The sequence below is a fragment of the Acanthopagrus latus genome, chromosome 7 (assembly GCF_904848185.1).
Source record: "Acanthopagrus latus isolate v.2019 chromosome 7, fAcaLat1.1, whole genome shotgun sequence".
NCBI lineage: Eukaryota > Metazoa > Chordata > Actinopteri > Spariformes > Sparidae > Acanthopagrus > Acanthopagrus latus.
This window is the reverse complement of record NC_051045.1, coordinates 2,848,966-2,873,108: the sequence shown is the minus strand read 5'-3', so window position 1 is coordinate 2,873,108 and position 24,143 is coordinate 2,848,966. Positions and strand designations below refer to the sequence as shown.

At 43.1% G+C, this 24,143-nt stretch overlaps 1 protein-coding gene across 4 annotated transcripts in view; it reads right to left on the bottom strand.

Moving 5' to 3' along the window:
- The window catches only part of xkr7 (XK, Kell blood group complex subunit-related family, member 7), a 95,812-nt gene extending 71,916 nt beyond the window's left edge, over positions 1-23,896 (bottom strand). The window contains exons 1-3 of one of the 4 annotated variants that reach the window (XM_037105528.1): positions 23,771-23,896; positions 22,985-23,129; positions 1,124-1,244 (exon numbers count right to left, since the gene is read on the bottom strand). The gene's annotated coding sequence lies outside the window, so the exon portion shown is untranslated. Of the gene's footprint in view, positions 1-1,123; positions 1,245-22,670; positions 22,900-22,984; positions 23,130-23,499; positions 23,552-23,770 lie in introns of those variants that run through there. The other 3 variants (XM_037105529.1, XM_037105530.1, XR_005076285.1) reach the window with 3 other exon arrangements.
- Between the last annotated feature and the right edge of the window lie 247 nt (positions 23,897-24,143).

Below are 24,143 nucleotides of genomic sequence, written 5' to 3'. Positions count from 1 at the left end.
GTTCGAAAGAGTAAAATCAAGGTGAAATGACCGAAAAATAATTGAAATTAAATTCAGAAGGCAATTGAAAATGGAAAAACAGGGGAATAAATGAGCTTCGAGGGAAGAAACTAAAACAGAAAACCTTCCAGAGAAGACAGAATAACTTGACCACACATATTAATTTAGCCCACATGCTAATTCGCCAGCGGTGATGTTTCCACGGTCCGATAAGCAGAATGAAGAGCCCGGAGAGCTCAACATCAGTCGGAGGATTAGAAGGAAACAGAAACTCCCTCAGAGTCATTAAAGGACAGCAAGTCCATAAAATTCACTTCTTTAAAGTGATTTATTACACGGAGAATTAGACGGAGCCTGCCGAGGATTCACTGATCTGTGAGAGGATCCCGAGATGTCAGCGCTCTCACAAAGAAAAAAAAAAAAATCACTTCATTCTGTATTTCTTACCATGGATGGTTGAAATCCCAGCATGAGTTTGGTGCGTTTAAATGCCTGTAGGGTCTGTGGGAACTGTTTCAAACCGAACCGATCGGATCAGATCACGTCTCAACAGGGACAGAAAAAAACAAAAAAACCCCACAGCTATAACTCCCATAGTCTGCGGGCATGTTCAGCTTCCCAGAGATTTCACTGATTAACATACAAGAAGTTATTCATGTGTTCATTTTGGCTCCAAGGTTCTGCTAAATGAAACATGCTAAGTGATGGTAGGAGATTAGCATCTGCTGCCTTGTGAATACAGAAAAGGGTCGAAGCGATCACACCAGGGCATAAATCATGAGGCGAGCCCGATCGGCAGAATACAACGCTGGCATCGCCTCCTTCGGCAGACCCTTCATAGCAACATTGGCTGCCAAACGACAAACCGATGTTCACTTCCTGTTCATTTCAGCGAACAGCTGGATGTCTGCAGGCTTCTTCGTGGCAACACAACTCCGAATTTAAAGCCAAAACCTTTGTAACCCTAAACAAATGTTTTCAGTGCTTAAATCCTAACCAGACATCATCACAGCGAAATGTGAAGTTTCAATATTTTAGTGCAATGACAACATCTGCTACACTAGTGCTAAAACCTGAGTCTACCTGTTTAGTTCCTCTCCCTGTGTGTTGTATTTCAGCTCACCTGGATGAGTGGAGCCTTCCTGATGGAGGTTTGGGTCGCTGACTCACTTCTCGACCGGTTTTCTCTCTTTTCTTGGGCTGGGAGGAGTTGTTCAGTCAGCCTGCATGCAGCGGGTCATCTTCTTATTTAACACAGAAATGTTTAAAGTCAGTGTCAGATTGTGTAACATAAACCTCACATCAACTCCTACAACATCATGACAGTCTTCCTTTCTTGCAGCATCTTTTTAATAAGGTAATAGTGAAACAGTCTCCTTCGTTGCAGCCACCAGTTCTGGACCCGTGTGGGTTCCAGCTGACGGCTGTACAAACTGCTGAGTGGAGAGCTGTCCATTAGCTCGGCCCCATCAGCTAGCTTAGCTCTTTACTGCCCCTTCACCCTCGTAAATCCATCCGCCTGACTTTTCTGCCTCCTCATCAGAGAAACATCCAGCCTGAGACGGGCGGAGGCTTCAGGCTCCTCATCTTACTCTCCGTACAGCCTGACAAACACAAGCAGTAACCTTCCTTTATGTCTTATTTATTTACTTTTATGCAAAACCGAGACACTACATAAAAAATTCCGTCTGTGTCTGGACCGGATTCCTCTTTCCTGCAAACTACCAGTAAATAAAGTCAAACTCAGTTACTTTTTTTGCCAAATGTCAACTCTTTCTGAAATATAGTTAATTAGAAAAGTGCTCGTAGGGTTTTCAGCAGCAGCAGCAGTGGCGGCGGCGGCGGCGGCGGTGGTGATGGTGGTTTGGGGTCAAACAGAGCAAAATGTTCAGGATTCTGTTTTGAGGCTTTTACGTCCTGAGAGCTCCTCGATGACTGGCTCACACTTCTTATCCAATCACAGGCTGCGTAGACTCTTGTGTTTTACAGCGACCCGCATCAGCACACACTGAGTAATCAATCAGTTCAGCCCAATGCAGCACGGAGCAGACAAGAAGTCACACACCGAAACAACAGCATCATTTTCATAATAAAACACTCCGTCTCAAAAAAAGAGAGACAGATCCAGGCACTTCTTCTTCTAATCCGTCAGCTGGGAACACTTCTTGATGTTCTGCTTATAAAACACACGTAAACTGCGGTTGCACGTGATTCTGTAATCATCACTGGAACTCCTCGGTCTTGCAAAACCACGCCGGAGTCGTTCGGCAATGTATATGCAACCAATTAAATTCCCGGGTTAGATGAAGAACGGCACACCTCCAACATGTTTTCATTCATTAAAGCAAAACTCTCACCATAATGCAACCTAGGCTTTTTTTGTGAATGCACCCGTGATCGACACTTCTCCACTGGCAGGACGGCAGCGAGCAGAACAAGCTACTGCTAACATGAGTTGTTCAAAAACTTTCTTTTTAGTAACTCTGTGTACACAAACATTGTTCTCAGTGCTGGTGTTCATGTGTAGAGACCCTGGTGATGCTACCAGCAAAGCTTCATGTTGTGTCGAGACTTCTTACTGTTTTAAAAATACAGATTTTGATGCTATCCCATTGAAAATGAGTTTGACCTGAAAACAAAAATAAAATTGAAAGTGCCTCTTTCATCCTAATTATGCTTTTACATGAAGGTTTGACTTGGATTTTTTTGGATTCACAAAAAAAAAAGCCTTGGTTTCATTTTGGCGAGAGTTTGGCTTTTATGTTATCAGGTTCCCTTTTAGCCTTTGGATTTACTTTAGCTGCCAACATCATGTCACTAAGTCCCTTTTTGCCCCGGTCTGCAGATCACACATGAGCAGCGTGTGATGCAGACGAGTTTGTAACTGTAAAATATGCATATCTGCCCAAACATCCTGTAACACTGCAGCAGGCTTCGCTTCCTACCGCCTGAGTGAATTCTTCTACATTGATCCTCAACAGCTTTTTAGGGTGAAACTCTGAGAGCGAACACACTTTTTCTTTTGTCTTCCTGTTAAGTGCACGTAGTTACTCGCTTGAATCTGTGTTCTGCTCAGCCCATGTTAGCGTCACACTGAGCTCCGTCCAGAACCTCAACCGCAGCTGTTGCATGAGCACGTCCACGTCTACACATGAACGCACCTTTACGTTAACAGGCCTGAGGACACAACATCAGACAAGACTCACGAGGCTCAGCGCTTGTCTCCAGATCTGTGGCGGTCAACACAACATTTAAAGCGGTTCTAAATAAACACAACAGTGTCTTGACTCCACTGTCATAGAGGCTGTAATGTTTAATATTTAACACCGTTATAAATATGATTTCTCGCAGCAGAGGGCCGTAGGTGGATAAAACAACACAGGAAGACACAGAAAACAGCCGAGTGTGAAGGCTGTCTGCCAGAGTGAGAGGACAACAGCACAGAGGATAGATAGATAGATAGATAGATAGATAGATAGATAGATAGATAGAAATGTCAGACTCTGAAGGGATTTCTTCTGAACCTGATGATATTTGTAATAAAGCTGAATGTTTGATTTGAATAATTGCCTTCCTGTTGTCTTTTGTGTAAATCTGTGATTGTTGTCTCTGAAACAGTCCTGGGAACACAGATGGGTTTCAGGAATCTGCTCTCACCGCAGGAATCGATGTTCCCCGCCGGCTGCCGCCACTAAACAAACACACAATTCAAACGGTAAATAATCCACTTAGCAAGAAAATTAAAAACCTGATCTAGTTTTTTTTAAGTAGAATGTTTGTTTAAGACGTTGCACTAAAACGTTAAAGTAGCAGTTTCATTTAACTTTTTCCAGAACTGTTAATTGGAGTCACACCAACATGAACAAATGGCAAGTTTAAGTGAGAAACCATAAAATAATTCAGGAAAATAAACGCAAAGTCTGGAAGCCTCGTGGTGATCGCACACCGCAGCGTGTTGTGTTGAGCAGAATGGCTGAACTGTTTTCAGATCCTAGTGGAGACAGAAATGTAAATGGTTCATCCTGCGGGGAGCATGACGAGGTCAGCAAAGCCCACGACAAGCAGATCATTAGCTTTGATTTTGATTATTTGGGCCAGATGGTGGATTTAGACAATGAATACTGATATATTCAATTTTGTGGTGAGAATTAAATCACTGTTTTTTTTGAGATATCTGGTGTTTTTGCTGTTCTTTGGTAAGTTTTTGGACATGAAGATAAACGTCTTGTGGATCCTGACGAGTTTCACCGCCGCAGTAACTTTCTTTGCTAGCGATTATTAGTTTGCATGATAATTCTGATAAAGACTTTCCATTTGCGTCGCCGTTGTTTCAACCAGAAACGTATTCTTTCCACTAACGAGATTCAAGATGTCTGCAGCAGGGAAGGTTTTCTCCAGTTTCTACACTTTCACTGCTCATTACGGTCGGCTGGAGAGGAGAGAGGAACAGAAAGTCCAGTACCACACTGTTAACGTTAACGTTCGGGTTAGACGAGCTGAACGTACAGCGCAGCGATGTCCTCACAAGTCAGTGTCACAGCGTGTGTGTGTGTGTGTGTGTGTGTGTGTGTGTGTGTGTGTGTGTGTGTGTGTGTGTGTGTGTAAAAGTTTTACTTTTAATCGCTCAGTGCGTTTCAAAGTTTTTGAAAGCGAGGAACATTTTGTCCAGTTCTCATTTTTGTAAAGAGTTTTTTTTGAAGATTAACAATTTAGAATTTGGGTTACAAGTAAAGTGTTTTTAAAATTATTGATTAATCTGCTGATCACTTTTTCAAAAAAAGCAATTTATCATCTCGCCTAGAAGGTGTTAGAAAGAAAATATTAAAAAAATTAAAGTCTTGAAATCTTAATTTGTCTGGAAACAAGAAGCTGAAATGAAGTAATGTTTGGTATTTTTTTCATCTTAAACAAATATTCAGGTTTACTGTAGTAATACAGCCTTATAGTTATATTGTTATAGCTGGTGATCAAGTTTCTGTAGATTTAATTAATCAATGAATCATCTCATTCTCAGTTTAAATGAGACATATTATTCTAACTCTAAGGTTCATAATCTTAATCTTTGGTTACAACTAGAATATGTTTACAAGCTATAATCTTCAGTTCTTACCTGCCAAACTACCTGGTAGGCATGAAATGATGTAAAGATGAGACTTGGTGAAGTAGTGTGATGTCACAAAGTCACAAAGTCACAAAATTAAAGGCGGGGCCACTGACGAGGTGTTTGAGGAGCAGTGTTTTCTGTGGGAGAGCGGAGCTTCTGTGAACTTTTTTTTTCACCTTTTTTAACATTACAGATATTTTACATTCACAAAAGAACTAAAAAGTCTCCTTTAATGAGGTTAATTCTTCGATATATTGAAGAATTATTTAGTCTATCAAATGTCAGATATTGTGAAAAATCTCTAACAGTTTCCCGGAGTCAAATTATATCTGCTTGTTTTGCTGACAGATAGTATTATTATTATTATTATTATTATTATTATTATTAAGCTTACCATCATATTAAACAGTTTCAAGCTCTTTTCCACATTTGAAAAACTTAAAACTGATAATTGAGACGGATAAAAACGTGTAATTATCAGGTTGTTGACATTTTTATAATTCTGTTTAATCAGTTATTTTCGCACTACGTAGAACTTGGTTAATTATAAGTGTAATCAGGTACGGGCTGTATTATGCTAAAGAGTCCTCACAAGTATAGAGCCCCAAGTGTGTGTGTGTGTGTGTGTGTGTGTGTGGTTTGTCTAAGGAGTGGGAGTTTGTGCAGCATGGCAGCTGCCATGTTCACTTTCTGTTGTTTAGTCACATGCTGTTCTGAGCACGTGCAAACACACACACACACACACACACACACACACACACTGTCCAGCTGACCGGCCCTCCGGAGATCACCGTCTCGACAACTGATTCACAAAGACAGCCTGAAATAAACAATGAACAGAGAAGACAGAGCGAGGTAGAGAGACATGCGATGGACAAGAGCGAGAGAGAGACTTACAGTAGAAGAGTGCGACTGGGAGTCCAGAGGGGGAGGACGGGGGAGGAGGACGAGGGAGGAGGACGAGGGAGGAGGATGTGGGATCATTTTAATCCCATTATAACGTTTATATTAAGAGGAGTAATTACTCAACCCTTCATTAGGATTTTCGCTTCCTGAGACTCGCTGGAGGGCTGAGAGGACTAAAGAGCAGAGCCACGGAGACGCTGCAGACGTCCACACAGACAAAACACCGGCTGTGCTTTCACACCCGGGGAGTTATTGGTGTCTGAGTCCAGAGTGCTGTGGGCACGACGGTATTACCGCCAATGATATACCTCTTGGATGGAAAACAATGCATCCCCAGTGCACAGGAAAAGGATCTGGAGGAGACTGTTAGACTTTAATGAAATGTGAGGTGGAGAGAGGAGAGTAAATGATCGATCTGTGTTAATGGATCTGACAATAAATTAATAAACGTGGTGTTAAAAATAGTCAGAACATCTGCTCGATCAGAGGGCATCATTAGCAAAACTTTCTTATTCTGCATTCCTATAATATCTTCTTTAGGATGTCTAGAAATGTATTTTTACTAGCTGCATGTGATCGATATGGATTCAGCTTTGGGGAACAAGATGAACAGTTGGAGTTCATATGTTGTTTACCTGCATGTACGCACAACTACACCTGTTGTCTCATCTTTTATTTTGGACCTTTTTCGCAGCACCTCCAGCTCTCAGACCAGCTATGGGCCAGTGTCAAGACTTTAGCTTTAGCAGCAGCAGCGTTAGCTCGACAAGCCAACACATTTCTGGCCCCGACATTCTGGCTATCTGGGATGGATCTATTCCAGCCATCTGATATCTATGACAGCTTATTTTTTTTGGATGTTCTGGAGGTGTGATGCACGGCACACCCTGGGCAGGTCAGCTGTTCCTCGATGTCCACGTTAACATTCAGGAGTGACTAATTACCTGGATGTCTTTAGACCGAGTGAGGAAGCCGGAGCGCTGCTAACTGCTGCAGCACGGCGCTGCTAGCTGGGATAAACTTTCTCTAACTTGAGATGAAAATGTGACTCGATGGGTCTCAAAAAAGGCCCAAACGTTGTGAAAAACCAAATCGTGCAAACCAAATGAACCACAGGTGTGAAACTACAGGACCTGTAGTCTTACTTTGAATCTGCTCACAATCCATTGAACCCAGTTTCCAGAATAAATGTTGGCAAAGTGTGTTTCTGCAAACCACAGATATGTGAATATGAATAAAGAGCAGTCTCAAATGAAAGAGATGTATTATGAACGTGATATGACTTGCGTTGTAGAAATATCAATATGGTTTACATGACACGTAAATTACGGAGCAGTACGAGCTGATTTGTGTTTTCCAGGCCCATCTGACGTCACTGTTCACAGCAACAGAACAACTCAGCTGATCATACACACACCTGTGTTGCCTTCGCCTAACGATGACAGAAGTGAGTGTGAAGAATCACACAGCAGTTCTGGGAAATCTTCAAGTGAGGAAAAAAAAAATGCTGGAGTGAAATGCTTAGGAAAGTAGAATTTTCCTCTTGTGATAAGAGAAGACGAGAGTGGGTAGGAGCAGGGGAGATGTAGAGATGTAGAGGAGGAGGGTTTAATTCAGCAGGGAGAAGGTAACATGAGGTACCTCTTAAGGACAAGAGCGACTTACACTGTTCATAATGTTTTAATCTCAAAGAAAAGCTGATCGAGCGTAGAGACACTTCTCTCAGCAACACCTTGCTTTATATTCCCACACTAACACATTTATACCTGGAAGCCTCCCAGCACCGGCGCTGAATGATCGTTTGATATCGCGCCTGTCTTGCCAAAATATCTGTGGGTACCTTTTATGTGTGTAGGTGTAGATATACAACAATATTAGATAAAAGTAGAAGGAACACATTGATTTTTGTGTTCATAAAAAAAGCCGGGGCAAAAAAGCAGAAAAGGATTTTATACGTCAGTGATGGTGGAAAATATCTCCTGGAATTACTCTTCAGTATCTTCAAACTGCTTTTTTATTAAAGAGGCAGATTTTAAATGTGCTGCCAAGTGGCTGGATGAGTGGATCCAATGATTAGATGTAATGTAAAAGCTAAAAAAAAAAAAAAAACTCATGGGGATTGAAAAGCCCACAAAGAATACATCACTCAAGAGAGCAGTATCCTTCAGCTGGTTGGCGCTTTTTCAGTCTTTTAGCTCTTAGTTTTTACTTTTACTGCAGATTCACTGTCGGTGCTCCAATCAAGCCTGTTTTCAGCAGCAGCAGGCGGCTGTTAGAAGCAAAAGAGCTCTGAGTAATTAAATAAGGGAAAAAGTTTGCAACTACCCTGGTGAAGAACGGGAAACATTTAGCATCCAAAGATCCAGATATCGGAAATAAATATCAGCCTGGTACTTACCAGCTGTGACCGGCCAATCTGCAGACGGCCTGGAGCCACAGAGTTCCCAATTTACAGTCTTCTGGAAATGAAAGAAAACCATAAACTGTTTTGTTTGTTCTTAGTTTGACAGGCAAAATGAGAAGCAGCAGCTTTTGGGCACTGTCGCTAGTTTCTTCAATTTGCCACCAGTCGCCTCTTTAGCGCTTGTTTTCACCAGCATCCCAACTTTTTTGTGTTTCAGGCTTTCGGTTCAGCTGCGTCTAAGTGGACAGAGGAACAAATGAACACTGGCACCTCTGTTCCCTGGGTGGCATTTAAAGCCTTTTTAAACAACAGAAGAGGGAGAATCTTTATTTGATCACACACCATACGATGTACAACACGATGAAACTGGTACCTGTCCCCCGAAGGAGCAGAGGCGGTCACGCTCGGGGACTCCAGATCTTAGTCAGAGTCCTTCAAATGTTGGCTAATGTTGGTCAATGCTACAGGTTTCTCACCCAGAACAGGTAGGTGACAGTATTTTTAATTTGACTCTAAACTAATACAGCCTCTGCCTGACGCTTGGTCACATCAGTGAGGACATAAAGTGAGAACCTGTTCCCACCCATGAATCTACCGTTTGGACCTGGGTACAGTGGTGCTGCTCAGCCTCGCCTCCAGTTTTGCGCAGTGGCCACTCGCAGCATTGCAGCTACAAACTCCCCTGCAGCCAGAGAGGTCTTCTCCCACGCAGAGAACCAAGTTGTTGACACGACACCTCAAAACGGCAAAAACAAGGTCAGTTATGACTCGTCTCTACTATTTCTGCAAGCCAGAAATAGCGAGTCCGTGTGCTGAGCAGGAATGTGCGTCTGAGAAGCGTTACTGTGTATATTCAATGGGTCGAACAACCGGGAAGTAAAACCTGAAGCTGACAAACTTTTTTCTAGTATGTGTCGTGCAAGTGGTTGGTTTTAATAGCTGCAGCTTTGGGTCTGGTAGTTTTGTTATAAATCTCTTATCCTGACGCGTTTGCCTCCTGGACATACAAAGAACAGGTAAATTAGAAACAGCAATTCTGCTCTTGAGTAAATTCTTGCCAGGAACCAAACAAGCGTGGTTATTTATGGGATTTCTAAGAGATGGAAATGGGGACAAACGATGCGCTGTCACCCATTCTGCTACAAATCTCATTTAGCTGTCCCTGAACAACCAGTCTTCTTCTGCCCGCGACTCACAAATTCAGCTGAAGTGACGTCGAGAAAAAGGATTGTGAAGAATATTCCTTCTCTCAAACTTTTGTCATAGCGCTCAATAAATCTGGGCCAGGCTTGTCTGTCCAAACAGTCGAAACTCACAGTAAATCCATCACTCACTGTCTGAGGCCTGATTGATGTTTCCACCGGGGGACTCCGTGATTGAGAGCCACTGCTGGCTCACAGCACTGATCCCATATTAAACTCTGCAGACTTGTTGTACTGCGCTATAAATAATTCAAGTCCTGCTCGGTTATCAACAGCACTTCATGTACTCCTTAAAATGAAATGAGATGTAAGAAGAGATAGGGGAATGATGAGACAAGCCAAAAAAGCAACTCTTGTCAGATCTAAACACCACAGAGGCCTCACAGTTGCATCAAATCAATCAGGCAGGATTGAGGCAAGCCAGGAGGTCCTCTGTAGAGCCGCTGCACGCAAGAACGTATAGTGCCAGAGGCGTGACTTTAAATGTCGACACCCGAAACAACATTTTGGCATTGAAAATTACATTTGGTACTGAACAAAGAAGGACACCGGCGTATAAACAGTTGTAGTTCCAGGTAAACTCAAAGCCAAGCGAGGAAGCAGATCCTGTATGCTGGGTGTGTTTGTCTGGTGTTTACAACACGGCGCTCGGCTAGGACTGGAATCAGCAGCGTCCCAGAGAACAAAAGCCTCTGTGACAAATGAGGCCGGTTTGCAGACGGGGTGTACGGTGATTTTCAGTGATTTCGATGCAGACTTTGACTCTGGGGGAGACGGCAGGAGAAGCATACAGTGGAAGACGAGCATGAGGGAGGTCGGGACGTCACATCTGGGCGGGAACGCAATCAGAACAATAGGACCAGGTGATTGTTGGATCGACGGAAAAATAAGACAAAGGCGGTTTCAGCGAGCCTCGATTCTGTCAAATTCAAGGGGTGTACAGTTGTATAAAACCAGTGTGAAGATATTTCCTTTCTTTGCATTTTGTGTGTTTATTTTGTTGAGTTATTAGACTATAAAAGCTAAGACTGTTTGTGGAACGTAGCCATTAGCGTACGTATCCAAGCTTAAACTACAGGGGCAATCAGCCTGTTGTATAAGAGACAGGATGGGCAATGGCTAGCTAGTTAGTATGCTAGCTTCAGTGGACACATCTAACAGTACTCAGAGGTCTTCAACATGACGTCAAAACCACTGTTTGGTATTTTTATGATTTAAGTTAAAATTTGGGCCACATCACATGTTACTTTCTCAAAACCTGGTTTCTGTAACGGAGATAGGAGGAAGATTTCTAATGCAGAGAACAGCCTGACATGTTTAGTCGGGTTTCTAATCAGCAAGTACAAGTGTGTTCAGAAGACAGCAGACAGATAACAGATAACGACAGTTGTGGGTCTTTGCATCCAAAATAATTCCATCCAAAGTTCGACTAAAATTAAAAACTAACACAAAGGAGCCTCCACGAGTCTAAATATGTCTGTTTTCACTGCTCAACATTTGACTGTTTGTGAAATTCAAACACTTCTTGCGATGTGAGGAAACACAATGAGGTGTTGAGCGGGGGAGGATTTTCTAACGCCGAACTGTTGCAAGCTGTGCAGGTTTGACTGCACCCAGGTTACTACTGTGTACACCAACACGCTCTGATGATCCGTGAGTCTGACTCCTCCAACTTACCTGTTTTGTTTTTAAGACGGGGTCTGTTAATCCAAAGTTAACACCACTGCTGGGCTCAGTTGTAGGACGGTTATGGTAAAGACAACAACAAAACAATAAACTCTTCACTTCGGTCGGTGATGTGGCGATTGTGACGCGTTACGTAACATAACTGTAGTAATAAGTTACTGATACATTATTTTTCACCCACCTACAATTTAGTACTTAGTTGTATTCTCAGACAGCTTCGACTCAATACGCTTCAGTTCATATTCCAGGCCTATAGGTGGTGCTTGAAATTCACCAAAAACTGAGAAGAAGAGACGAAGCAGTAGAAGGAGAAACCAAACATAACAAGAAGAAGATGAAAATGGTTGGTGGAAGGAAACCAAAATCGTTTGTGTGAACCGATAATGAGGTCGAGCTGCTGCTGCGACTCGCACTCGACTACAAGGTGAGTGAGGCTCAATATCTTGTGCAGCATGAACACAAGCATGTAGGAGGAGAGTTTATTGGGTTTCAGACTGATTGAAGCCTTGTACTCCTCCTCTTAAGCTATAGCATCTGTAGTTTCTTTTAGTCTCTCTCTCATCAACTGATATAAAAAGGTTTTATGATAATAAAAGTGATGAAGTCTGTAACGGTCTTGATTTGATGTGTGAAACCTTCTGAGACATCGTCGCCACGTAATCTAAACATTAGAGCTCAATAAACAGATTGTGATTCAAACGCACTGTAACGCACCATCTGAAAAATAAAAACCTCGATATCAACCCCGGCCCCTCTTGCCCTCAAAAAAAAAAACCTCCCTCATCCTTTCAATTATTCAGCTTCTGCAATGAGGATGAATTACTTCCAATCCCAGCCTCCAAAAACGGAAACAGTCTCATTATGATTTTAATGGTTCCCTGCTACAAGAAGGATGAGAGAGAAGAAGAGGAAGATGTCGGAGGACTGGATGGATGGAAGTCTATTTTTACTGTCAAATAGACTTTTTGCTATTTTTGGTGATCGTTACTTCTTTGGAGAATTTCTCATCGGTGGCTTCGGTTTTCAGATCCACTATTTAAAACCTGCTCAAGTACTTTTAAGGTGTTCTGTTCACATGAATTCCATCTGTTGACAGCAGAAGTAGCAATGGTGATAGTTTAAAGAGCCAGAATACTTACTTTTGCATTGAAACACTAAAGTATAAAACACAAATATTTTGATATTTTTTTGCATTTGGATGTTTTTTCCTTTATTATTCTTTTTAACATTTTCGTCAGTGGTAGTGAGTAAAAAAGACAAGCAGATATCAGATCACCCAAATGCAAAAAATATCTAAATATTTATGTAACATCTGTGTTTCAATGTTGGCTGATGTCTAACCGAAGCTAATCTGCCACGAAATGACAGCTTGACAGATTTCTACGACGTTTATACAACCTGCAACAGTATGACATCATCCACCATCTGAGCCTCCCACTGCTGGGCGTGATGTCGGAGGAAAATGGCCGCCGTGTGAATTAGGTCTGTTGCTTACGACGAGCAATCTGCTGTTCTCTCCTACGTCTCCTTAAATCGTTTCCTAACGTCACGCCTCTTTCATCTTCAGGGTCTGCGATTGCTTTCATTACCCAGAGAGAGGTTTCCTGTCGGCGGGGCAGCAGAAGGTAAATGTCAACGCTGCCATTTTTACTTGAGGCTTAGAGGGTCATTTTTAAAAGTCTTTTTTTTTTTTTTTTCTCTTTTTGAAGTCGGCATATCTGAAGCATGCATGTGTTTATTTTAGGTATTAAACATAAGAAACCAGTAAGAATATTGTGATGCAAATGACTCGGGCTGCTGCATCACCTCGATAATCCTCGACAAAATATAAAAACAGGCTCTCTGACTGCGTCCCGAGCCGCGGAGACAAATTTGTTGGGAGTCAGAAAATGCTGCTCAGCTCAGAGTTCATTTTAAAAAAACTCCTGACGATGTGTTTCCCCGTGCCAACGCTCTCCCTGATAGTTTAATATCACTTACAGTTGTTTATTTACGACCTGCGTCCCCGTCTGTGTTCTTAGCTTAATTACTTTGGGGTTATGTGTAATCACTGATGGAGCAGCTGGAGACGGAGCAGAGAGATGAGGTGAAGGTGAGAAAAAAAAAGGGGGGGGGGTTTGGAAAGCGATGAAGTGAGGAGGGATGCAAAGTGAGAAGGTGAAATGACTTTGGGGTGAAATACAATTAAGATTTTATACCACGAGAAGGAGAAAACAACAGAATGCGAGAGGGGAAACGAAGATTATCGTAAAGCTCCTTAAGTGTAGTGTAATCATATAATGAGTGGATGATGATCGTTATAATCACTGAATCATAATCAACTCAAAAACACGGGTGTTGGGTTTGAGTCTCTACAGCTGGTGGAACAACGTGGAACTAAATCAAACGTCTTCCTCGTGTGTGTGATTGTGTCCTGATGATCATATTGTGCAAAATGTTTATCTCCTTCAGACGGCCTGTTATTACTCATCATAGTACACTTCAAGTGAAATGTTGAGAGTTCTCAGGTCTCCACACAAGAATATCCACTACTGCTGATGTACGCGATCCACCAGAATCCACCTAAAGCCATATTTATTCAGGACTGCAGACTTTAGAGTTGAGTTCCTCTTTGGAAACAGTCAGTTTTGCTGCCGCTTGATGCCTTAAAAAAAACTGACCTCAAGGAGGTCGATGGAGCAAAGTTCTGTTCCCGTACCTGTTGTGATTTTGTCAGAAACGGATTTCAGGCGGCCAAAAATGGACGGCTGCTCGGTTTTTCCAGCATTTCTCAACTGATTGAATGTTTGTCAGGTCAGTAAACACGGATGTCAAGGGAAGCCGGCTTCTTGTTTTTCCATCAGCCACATTATTAATACAGTTTAGACTTCATTTGCAAACATGAATACACATTTGCAGCTCATTTAGATGGAGGAGAAGATGCTCTGTGGCTGCACTTGGATGTAAGAAACGCTGTCATCAAAAATACAGCCAATCTCACAGCACAGCTGCTGGCTGCCATTCAACTTGCTTTGAGCCGTGACTGAATTTCTTTACTTGTTCTTTTGGCTGACGACAGATAACAGAGGTATAAAAACTCAGGCTGCTAATTAGCATGGGACAAATACTATCACATGACCTCTGTGTTTGGTGAAATCTGGTGGCCATTATGCAGAAGAAGCCTAACACGGTGCCAACATGGCAGATTTGCAGGGGGGGTTAAGACTGCAGATGTTCTTGTTATTACAAATGACCACAGAGCTCCTCAGTATGTGGCAAAGGACACCAACACTGGCGATGGGACCAGTGGACCGCTGCCCAGCGAGGTTCCTCCACTGTCCCCTCACTTCTGTGGTACGAAGAGGCATCACAGTAACAAACCCTCACCTGTGCTGAATCTGCCTCCTGCACCATGTCAGAGCTCCTTCGGGATCGAGCTCTGTACACTCGCACTGCTGATATTTTTCTAAATGCTTCCTGATCTGCAGTCACTGCTGCCTGGATTTCGTGCAGTCTGATATCATTGTGTGCAGCAGCCGTATCTACAACAGCAGCTTCCTTTTTCAGCACTAAAACATCTTTCTTTCTTTCGTTCTTTCTTTCTTCGGGCTCCAGTGTGTGTTACTCTTTGGATTTTATACAATAAATGCAAGAAGTATTTTGACATTGACGTTGTGACAGTCACCTAAACGGCATTGAAGAAACAACAGCATTACTTTGGTTCAGTGAACGGGGCAATACAATGAAAGCTGAAACACGCAGCGGTACACAGCAACGTTGTGTGTTTCCCTTTCTCATCGTGAAAAACTCTGACAGTAGACGGCACAATGCTCCCACTCAGACGAGGCCGGAACCTTTTGTCGGGGCTCTTCAGAGGACGAGTCAGGATTGATTCATGGTCAATAACTGTGGTTCTATTCTCTCCTGGTCCTCGGCCTCCCTCTCCCTCACGATACCATATATTGTGTGGACTGTGTCCTTGAACTGGACTTAATGTTAGCATGTGTTTGAGATTAAATCCAGGCCTTCTACTCTCTTCACGAGCCGTCAGCACGGCACAGCAGAGGTGACGTCTTGTATCGATGAAGGCTGACTGAAGAGTCATTTCCATCAGCTGCTACCTGCGATTGCTTTAATTGATTTGTGCTGACCTGTGTGATTGTATTTTAACACGGTGACATTCATAAAATGATTTGATTCGCTGACTTTTCTCCCAGAATCCTAGATAAAAAGGTTGAGATGAAATGAAAGAAAAACAAGGTTTCCTTTTGTTTAGCACAGTCCTATTATGAGGTCTGCGGTAACAGAAAAAATGTGTGAAATCAATGAGAAACTGTTAAATTTGCAGAGAGGAGAAGACTTCTGCCACGCTAAGAAGGTGAAGATGAATATCTAGTGGATCTCAGTCTCATTAAAGCTGCTGTAAGTGATAAATACTTTTTTTCCTCTTTCTACTAAAACAAGTGTTAAATATCTTTGTGTTCCAGCAGTGATCACTGTTACAGAGTGTTTGGTCAGTAACTCATGTCTTTCCTTCGAGAAAAGAGAAAAGAGAAATCACTTTATCCACTCATGAAGAAGCCGGTCCGGTCTGCTGTGATCGTGCAGAGAGAAAGATGCATTCATGTGACGACGTAGAGACGATGGAGGTGACTGCTGACTGCAAAATAGACAGGAAGTTAGCTTAAACAATGACAACGCTTACCGCAGCTTTGGAGGGTAAGAGGAGTCTTATTACTAACTCATCACAGGACGGGTCGGCCGCCATCAGTGTGGCAGTATTTCACAAGCTGGGGCTCAAAAAAATCTACTTTTCTTACAAATTGGACCTTTAAGTGCTTCTTAGCAATCAGGACAGTCATTTGTGAATCTAAAGTTGCCTTTAAAACGTGAGGATTTGGTGTTTTTAATTGTTTTATGTCACTGGAAATTCAATATATTGGGCCTTTTAAGCTTTTAGTCGCACAAAACAAGCTATTTGAAAATGTCACCTTCAAGCTTCGTGGCCGAGTTCAATCAGGGAGACTCTATTTTCACTCCTCTCTCTCTCTCCCTGCTCGACAGGCGTTTCATGTACTCTCTCTCCATTTAACCAACCAGATTATTACCACGACCGCTATCAGCCAATCACGTCTCTCGCTGTCAGCCGTCCACCGAGGCATTCAAAACCCAAAGGAACTCGGTTAAACATGTGGCAGCGGTGTTTCTTTTCCTCGGGAGGCTGTTTGTCTCAATCGTTCTGGTTTTATACACAGTTTTCTGAGCTTAGCTTCCTCGGCTAGTCGGCCAACGTTGTTTTATGCGAGAGGAGACGAGGACGTCTCACTGTTGACGTCGCCCAGCCCTCGTCTCTGGTGTCAGTTTGTAGCATAATACCACCAGCTTCCAATGACACCAGTCGTCTGAACTCAACATTAGAGAGTCTGTGCAAACAACTAACCACCACCTTTCACAGACAGACAGACAGTGTGTGGAGTTTCCTGTGTTGCCAGTTCTGCCTGCTGTAATTCATACGGGTCTCGCAGCAGAACAGATGTCTGCTGCTGAAACAGCTCGGACCTCCAGACTCCAGCAATAAGCCGGCGCTGCTTCATCCCGGCAAAGCAATAAGCTAAACAAGTCTCCCCTCAGAGCTTCATACCTTAAAACCAATAAACCGCGAGCAGAGCATAATGAAATGGGCGATTCAGGGAGAGCATAAGCCCGAGTCCACAATCAATAAAAGGGGAGAGCTGCTTTTTCTCCTGACTTAAGTATTTACAGGAACTCTAAACTTCAGAAGGGAGAACTATTGGGAAGAAGTGCACCTTTCTTTTATAACCCTGCACCGTGTTTTATTTGCATTTAAAGTGGTAATATCAGTTCCGTGTGTCATTCTTTTATTCCGTCTCTCATCTCGGCTGCGACGGCTCATTGATGCTCCTGCACTGAAATCCCCCCCCGGATCATTTGTCAGTCAACTCAGTGTGGCTACTCCTCCAGTCTGTTATTCCTTTGGAATTTAATGCTGGTGGCTGGTTCAGGCTTTTCAGACTTGTTTTCACAGCAGCAGTTTGCTTTGAGTCTCTCAAAGGACAAGGAGTTGTAGCTTCCAAGGATCAAGAGCAAAGTAGGAACATTAGGATCTGAAACAACACTCGAAAATATATGTATAAAGAAAAGGAATTTTCATGATTATACAGTTTGTGAAGTGAGCATAATCAAATGTAAACCACAAGACGTTTCATCTTTGTGCACCTCAAATAAATCGTTTCATTTTGAACCAAATCCTAATTTCCTGGGAGAGACGCTGGCCGCTGCGCTTTTTACAACCTTTATTCAAACAGAAGCTCAAACGTGGATTTGTCGGAGGACATTTCCAGCCGTGGATTAATCCACATTTGGTGCTCTGGTGAGTATTTTCAGCAGCAGCAGGAGAGTTTACATCAGACTGAGTCAAAATAAACTAAAGGGGCTGTGAGAATGATGCCCGGTGCAACAGTGTGACTCACTGATGTGAAGCTTTTAATAGTTTCAGCAACAATGGAGCTCTGTCGAGGTCCAGGCGACAGGGTGAGGTGTTGCCGCTTAATGTGATACATTCACACTTGTTCATGTTTTTAGGCTACGAAACATATTGATATTACAACAAAACATGTCATTTCACGTTCAGGTTACATGTTTATTAACCTAACCAGGCTGTGAAGCCAGTCACTATAGTTCCAGACAGCGTTTCAACGCCTGCATGTGTGACGCTGAGTTTGCGTTAACCAGATTTTTGTTTTGTTGTGATGACCATGACAGGTGTTTCAGAGGCGTTAACATTCATCCACCTCCCTGTTCCATCGCACCACTGTATTCAACTGATCCTCAAGCAGCTGCCGATTTGTTGCACTAGCTAACGTGCTAATGTTAACACAAGCTAAATCGACTTGCATTTTCTATAAAGCTTTTCCAGCCTAAAGACATTTACAAACCTTGTAACATTCACACACACATTCATACTTAAGTTAGCCAGGGATTCAAACCAGTGACCGTCCGATTACTAAGCGACACGCTCTTCCTCCTGAGTGACACTGATGTTGGTTAGACCACCAAGCTAACATTAACGTGGCTAACACTGACATTGCTAACACTAGCCTGCTTACATTAGAGTTAGAGTTATGATGAACTCACTGATGAAACAAGCTCTGATGTTTAGTTTTTAAATGTCATCACTAAGACCTTTAAGCCAAAATAATATCTCTTCTTAACCCTCGACAACATGCTTCTTGTGCCTAAACTTCACCAGAAAACAAATGAAACGTGCAGTGCTGGTGTTCATGTGTAGAGACCCTGGTGATGCTACCAGCAAAGTTTCATGTTGTGTCGAGACTTCTTACTGTTTTAAAAACAGAGATTTTGATGCTATCGTAAAAGTGCCCGTAGCACTCCCATTGAAAATGAGTTTGACCCAAAAACGAAATCTTAAAAGTGCCTCTTTCATGGTAATTATGCTTTCACATGAAGGTTTGACTCAGGTACATTCACTAAAAAAGCCAGGTAACATTTTGGTGAGAGTTTCACTTTAAGTAAACGCTCTACACACGTCTTCCACAGCAGCTTGTCAAAATCCAAATGAGTTTCATAAAAAAATAAAAATAAAAAAATCTTGACAGCTTTTGTTTCTGGCTCAATATGTTTTCACAATCCCACACCAAATAATACAAAAATGTATTTCGGTGAATCACAGCACAGACGTATCAGCTGTAACACACAATAACAGCCGAATAAAACATAATGAGGCAGAGAGATTACGCTCCCAGGTGGGGAGACATTTGAATTCAACGGCAGGTAAAAAAAACCACATCTCTGTATGCAGCTTGTCTGAAAGAGGCGAAGACGTATTCAGCCAAACAAACACTCACACACAGCAGAGAGCGAGAGCGAGGCTGAAAGAGGCGCCCGTCGTTCAGAATGGCAGCTTTCTCTCTTTTCATGCGGTTTAGACTAAAGTAGCTTGAAGAAAAAAAAACATCCTTTGACATCAGGTTTGGACCGTTGACCAGTTAAAAGCAGAACAGCTGTAAATAAATCCAGGCTGAACTCAAACATGCTCCTGCTGAGGCGTTTACACGCCGTTAAAGTCAAACAGCGCTGCTTTCACTGCCAGATGTATCGTAGAAAGCTACAAAGTATCACCATAAAGGTTTAGTGAGCCGGGATTAAAAACTGTTTTGCCTGAATTTACGTCCTAAAATGGCTTCTTGTAATTAGACGCAGTGTATTACCATAAATTAGAGCAAGTTCTGTGAGTGTGTGGACGAATTCACTGAAGCACAAGATGACCTGTTGCTTCCTGTCCCTTCTTTCTCGCTGCTTTGACGACATGAATGAGTAATTCATACATACATTCATACGCTGATGGCTGGTGGCTGCTATGCAAGCTGCCAATTAGCACATCAGGAGCAGTTTGGGCGTTCAGTGTCTTGCCTCAGGACACTTTGACCAGGGGAATCAAACCAGCGACCTTCCGATGACAAGACGCCGGCTATACCCCGGAGCCACAGCCGCCTCAGATACCTTATAATCTTAGCAGGTCACACACTCACAATATATACATGCAAATATGCTACATAATTAATGAATCCACCTGTTTGACTCTTAGACTTGCAGGTTGACGGCAGAGTAAAAAAGTAATAAAGGAAATCTCTTCCTGTTTCTCCTCGAGGGTTGCTGGGTAGTTTTTTTTTTTTTTTTTAAAAAAGAAATCTTTTCGTTCAGTTGGTTCCAGTTGGATAAATCTGCAGGAATTAAACATTAGTCGATGTAAATTCTCACGTGTCCCATGTCCTGTAGCCTACATGCTGATCTGGAGCAGGTGTGATGGGATTCGACCAGGGGATGAGACATTTAACCTGTGGAAACTAAGTAATCTACAGATCTGGAAACCCTGGTTGACATTCTGGTCAGTGAGCCGGTCTTCAAAGGAGCGACACGTTCATGGCTCATTTATTTGAGCTGTCTGAGCCGGGTACTGACTCAGATAAACCACCTTTCACCCCTTCCGGGGCCCATCGGTACCATCACAGAGACGTGAAGACGCCAAGGCACAACAAGCAGCAACATCTACTAATGTACTGGAGAGTTACATATGGAAAACTTTGAAATACAGACTAAGATAATGCAGATTATGTAGAAAGTTTGACTCATTTTAATGATCATAATCACTCTGGACCGGTTCTGATCCAGCTGATGTCTTTATCTGAACTCTAATTTATTCATCGTGTGAGAGCTGATGTAGCTCTGAAACTAACAGAGAGGCTGCGAATCCACCTGCAACAACAAAGACCTGCTCTTCATCTTCAGTTCACACCGATAAAAATCAACAGCATGCGTGTGTGAGTGAGAGCACGGACTCCTGACGTTCGCCCATCAGAGTCAGCGCTGCTGTAACGAGCTGGTTTCTCCACGCGCCCCGTGCAGCTCAGCGTGACACGTGAAGTGACAAAGAGTTTACATGCAGCGAGTGTTGTGTTGAAATGAAAACGATTCCCTCACCGCTCATCTTCACGTCACGTCCACTCAGCACAGCTGCACACGGTTCTGTGAGCGCTTGTTCACATCAGTGTGAATTTGAACGTGTGTGCATACTGTTTCTGTGTAATTATACTTCGCGCAGGCTTGCAGGGATGGATTTTAAAATGTGTGTGTGTGTTCTGCAGCAGCACTGAAGCCATTTGGGGATATAGAGAGAGAGAGAGAGAGAGAGAGAGAGAGAGAGAGAGAGAGAGAGAGAGAGAGAGAGAGAGAGAGAGAGAGAGAGAGAGAGAGTCAGACAGAAAGACGACAGAAGGAGAGCGAGGCGGAGCGAGGAGAGGCAGAGGTGAGGCAGGGAAAAAAAAAGACGACAGTCAGATCGAGTGAGAGGGAGAGAAGACGTCAGGGAGGGAGAGGGATGGGATGACATCACAGCAGAGCGGTGAGGTAATGTCTGTGACACAGACGTCGAGCAGATAGAACAGACAGTCACATTTCAGATCGATCAGAGCTGCTGCAGCTCGGACCTGCTTAAAGCACATTTATACTTCTATCTGAGATCTGAAGCAGAACCAGCTGTTAGAAATACTAACTGTGGGTACAAACTAGTCACTATGATGAGTGAGTCTGTGGGTTCAGCGAGGTAACACTGCTGTACGTCACCGTGTGTGTGTGTGTGTGTGTGTGTGTGTGTGTGTGTGTGTGTGTGTGTGTGTGTGTGTGTGTGTGTGTGTGTGTGTGTGAAGGGACCAGAAACGATCAATCAATCCACGCTCATCTTTCTGGCAAGTTCAAACGTCCTGACTCGACTTGCTTTTGAGATCTCTGACAGCTTCATCCTCGTGTTATTGATGCTGATCAGGACATTTTGACACGCTCCTTCAGATTTACGCTGTCAGTGCAGGTGGAGGAGGCCGGCAGGCTGACAGGAGCACCGACAGGGCTGGTGAGGGAGTTTACAGTGGGGAGAGGTGACGACAGAGCGAGACTCACTACAGGTTTGTTGCTCTTGCAAGCTGAATGGAGATAAACTCTGATTTACCTGCCAACCAGGCCATGTTAGTGTTATCTCACCTGTGGCTGGAGCGCCCCGTGACATCTAGCCAGGTAAAAACTTTAAGCTTTACCTGTGGTCAAACACAGGCTGAGGGACTCGGCTAAGCTAGGAGCTAAGATCACGGGGCAGCAACACGGGCTGGACTTTGCACAAACAGAGGAACAAGGAAGTTCAGTGGAAGAGTGGAGATTACGGAGAATTAGGAGATTAAAAGAGAAAATCACAGAGAAATCAAAAATTGCATCACAAGAAGCCGAGTGTCTTTTCAGGAGTCGCTGACCTATTAAGTTGTTCCCCTGAGAACCTTCACGCCAAGACAGTGATGTTTTACAAGTCTCGTCTCAGTTTGGTGCAATTTAGTTTGACTTTTCTAACTCCATCAGTTGAAAAAGTCCGGATTATGCTTCAAGAAAGAGCATCGTTGCTCCTGTGATTTAACAACCAGGATGAGTAGAAGTCTAATTTGAATAATCAAAAGGCACAACGAGCATGTCGTGACTAAAAACGTGCATCACTCGAGCGTAACCGACAGAGTCACAGCGACAAAAGTTATACGGTGTTTTCATAAATTACAGCAAAGGACGGAGATTGTTTGGTTCATCAGCGTGAACACATCTGGAGGTTACCGCGCTTCTTTAACTGGCTGCCGTCCAGATTCACTTCATGCAAAAATGGAAATGAGCATCATTTTCCAAAACAAAATTACACGATTGTATGAGCTGATTACTGCCTGTGTTTGCGCTGTGAAATACATCCCTGCTCCCTCATTGATCCCAAGGCGTTGCCATGAAAACATTCAAAATCAGTCCGTTATCATATACAAACAGCCAAACGTCACAATTTATCACATAATTTATATCCTGTCGAGTTTAGCAGTGAAAGTAGAAAGAAAAGACAAATGAGAGGAGCTGAAGTGTAAAAGCAGACGGATTCAGACATGCTGCTGCTGCTGCTGCTGCTGCTGCTGGTGTGTCCTGTCTATTGATTCTACTTCTGTGTTCAGACTGTCAGAGGTGGCTGGATTTGTGCAGATGCTCCTCTGCCTCCACCTGCTGGCTGTAGACTGTAATTGCACCACAACCAAAACTCACTAGTAGATCATTAAAAGTGAAATAATTTAACACATTCACATTTCATACTTTACTCACAGGCACAGATGCACTGAGTGAAGCGCAGACTTCTCCTGTCATTAGCGGACGACGGCTGTTCCTTGTGTGGCTCGTGGTGCGTTCACTGTCGCTGGTTAACGTGGACGCTGGGCCGAGCCAAAACCACAAGGAGGTCCAGGCTTCACTGTGAATCATTACAGAGATGCTGTATCAGGTCCAGTGTTCGCTCTGATGCTTCGGTTTGTTTTGTTTGCTCAGACGCTCCAGCTGCGTTTGATTTACCAGTAAAAGAAGAAGAAGCTTTGTGAAAACTACACATTGTTTGTTTTATATTGTGATTAATATGAAACAAACGATGTGTTTGCGTGTTTTGTGTTGTGTGATGTGATGGTTTTGGTTTAGAGGTTGTTTTTTTTTGCTGTCGGGTCGAGTCGAGTATCTTCTTCTCTTCATTTTGCAGAAGGGAGCAAGTTATATCTGCCTGTTTGGGTGTGATATATATGTAGAAATATGTAGAAATACTTTGCATGATGAGATTTGTGGCAGTCAGTCACCTTCCACGGAGACAGTGCCATCTGTTGGAGGATGTGAGGTGCTGTTTGAAATATCTGTAAATTAAACATGATGTTTTTTATGCTACAGCTCACAGATCGAGTCAGTGAATCTCTCTCAGGCTTTGACAGAGAACTTCTTTGCAATCACACAACGAGCCAATAAACAGCAGCACAAAAACAACAACACACATTAAACTTGTGCCAAAGAGACACTGAGCGGGAAAACAAGAGTCAGACAGTGAAACAGCCACACAACAGCTTAGAAACGTACCTGCACGGTGTCAACATGTGTCTGAAAAGCTGCTCATTCATTTGCTTTGGGCCACAACTTTACACACCTGTGATCATTAAATCTCAAATCAGCTTAAACTGACAGCACCTTGTGAGTTCCCCTGCATGAAGCAGCACAGATGAGTCAGAAATGACCGGAAACCAAAAGGTTTTGGGAGGAGATACGACAGCGATGGTGGAGGAAACTCAAACAGGCAACATGTCTCATTCGTAGACGAAGTGGCGGGTCAGCAAACAAAGCCAGACACTCAGCTTGGGAGTGTGTGTGGCCGCTGCAGCGAAGGAGGTGGAACACGTGAAAGGTCACTTCAGGCGTAGATTCAGACATTTAACCGAAAGCGGCTCGATGCAGC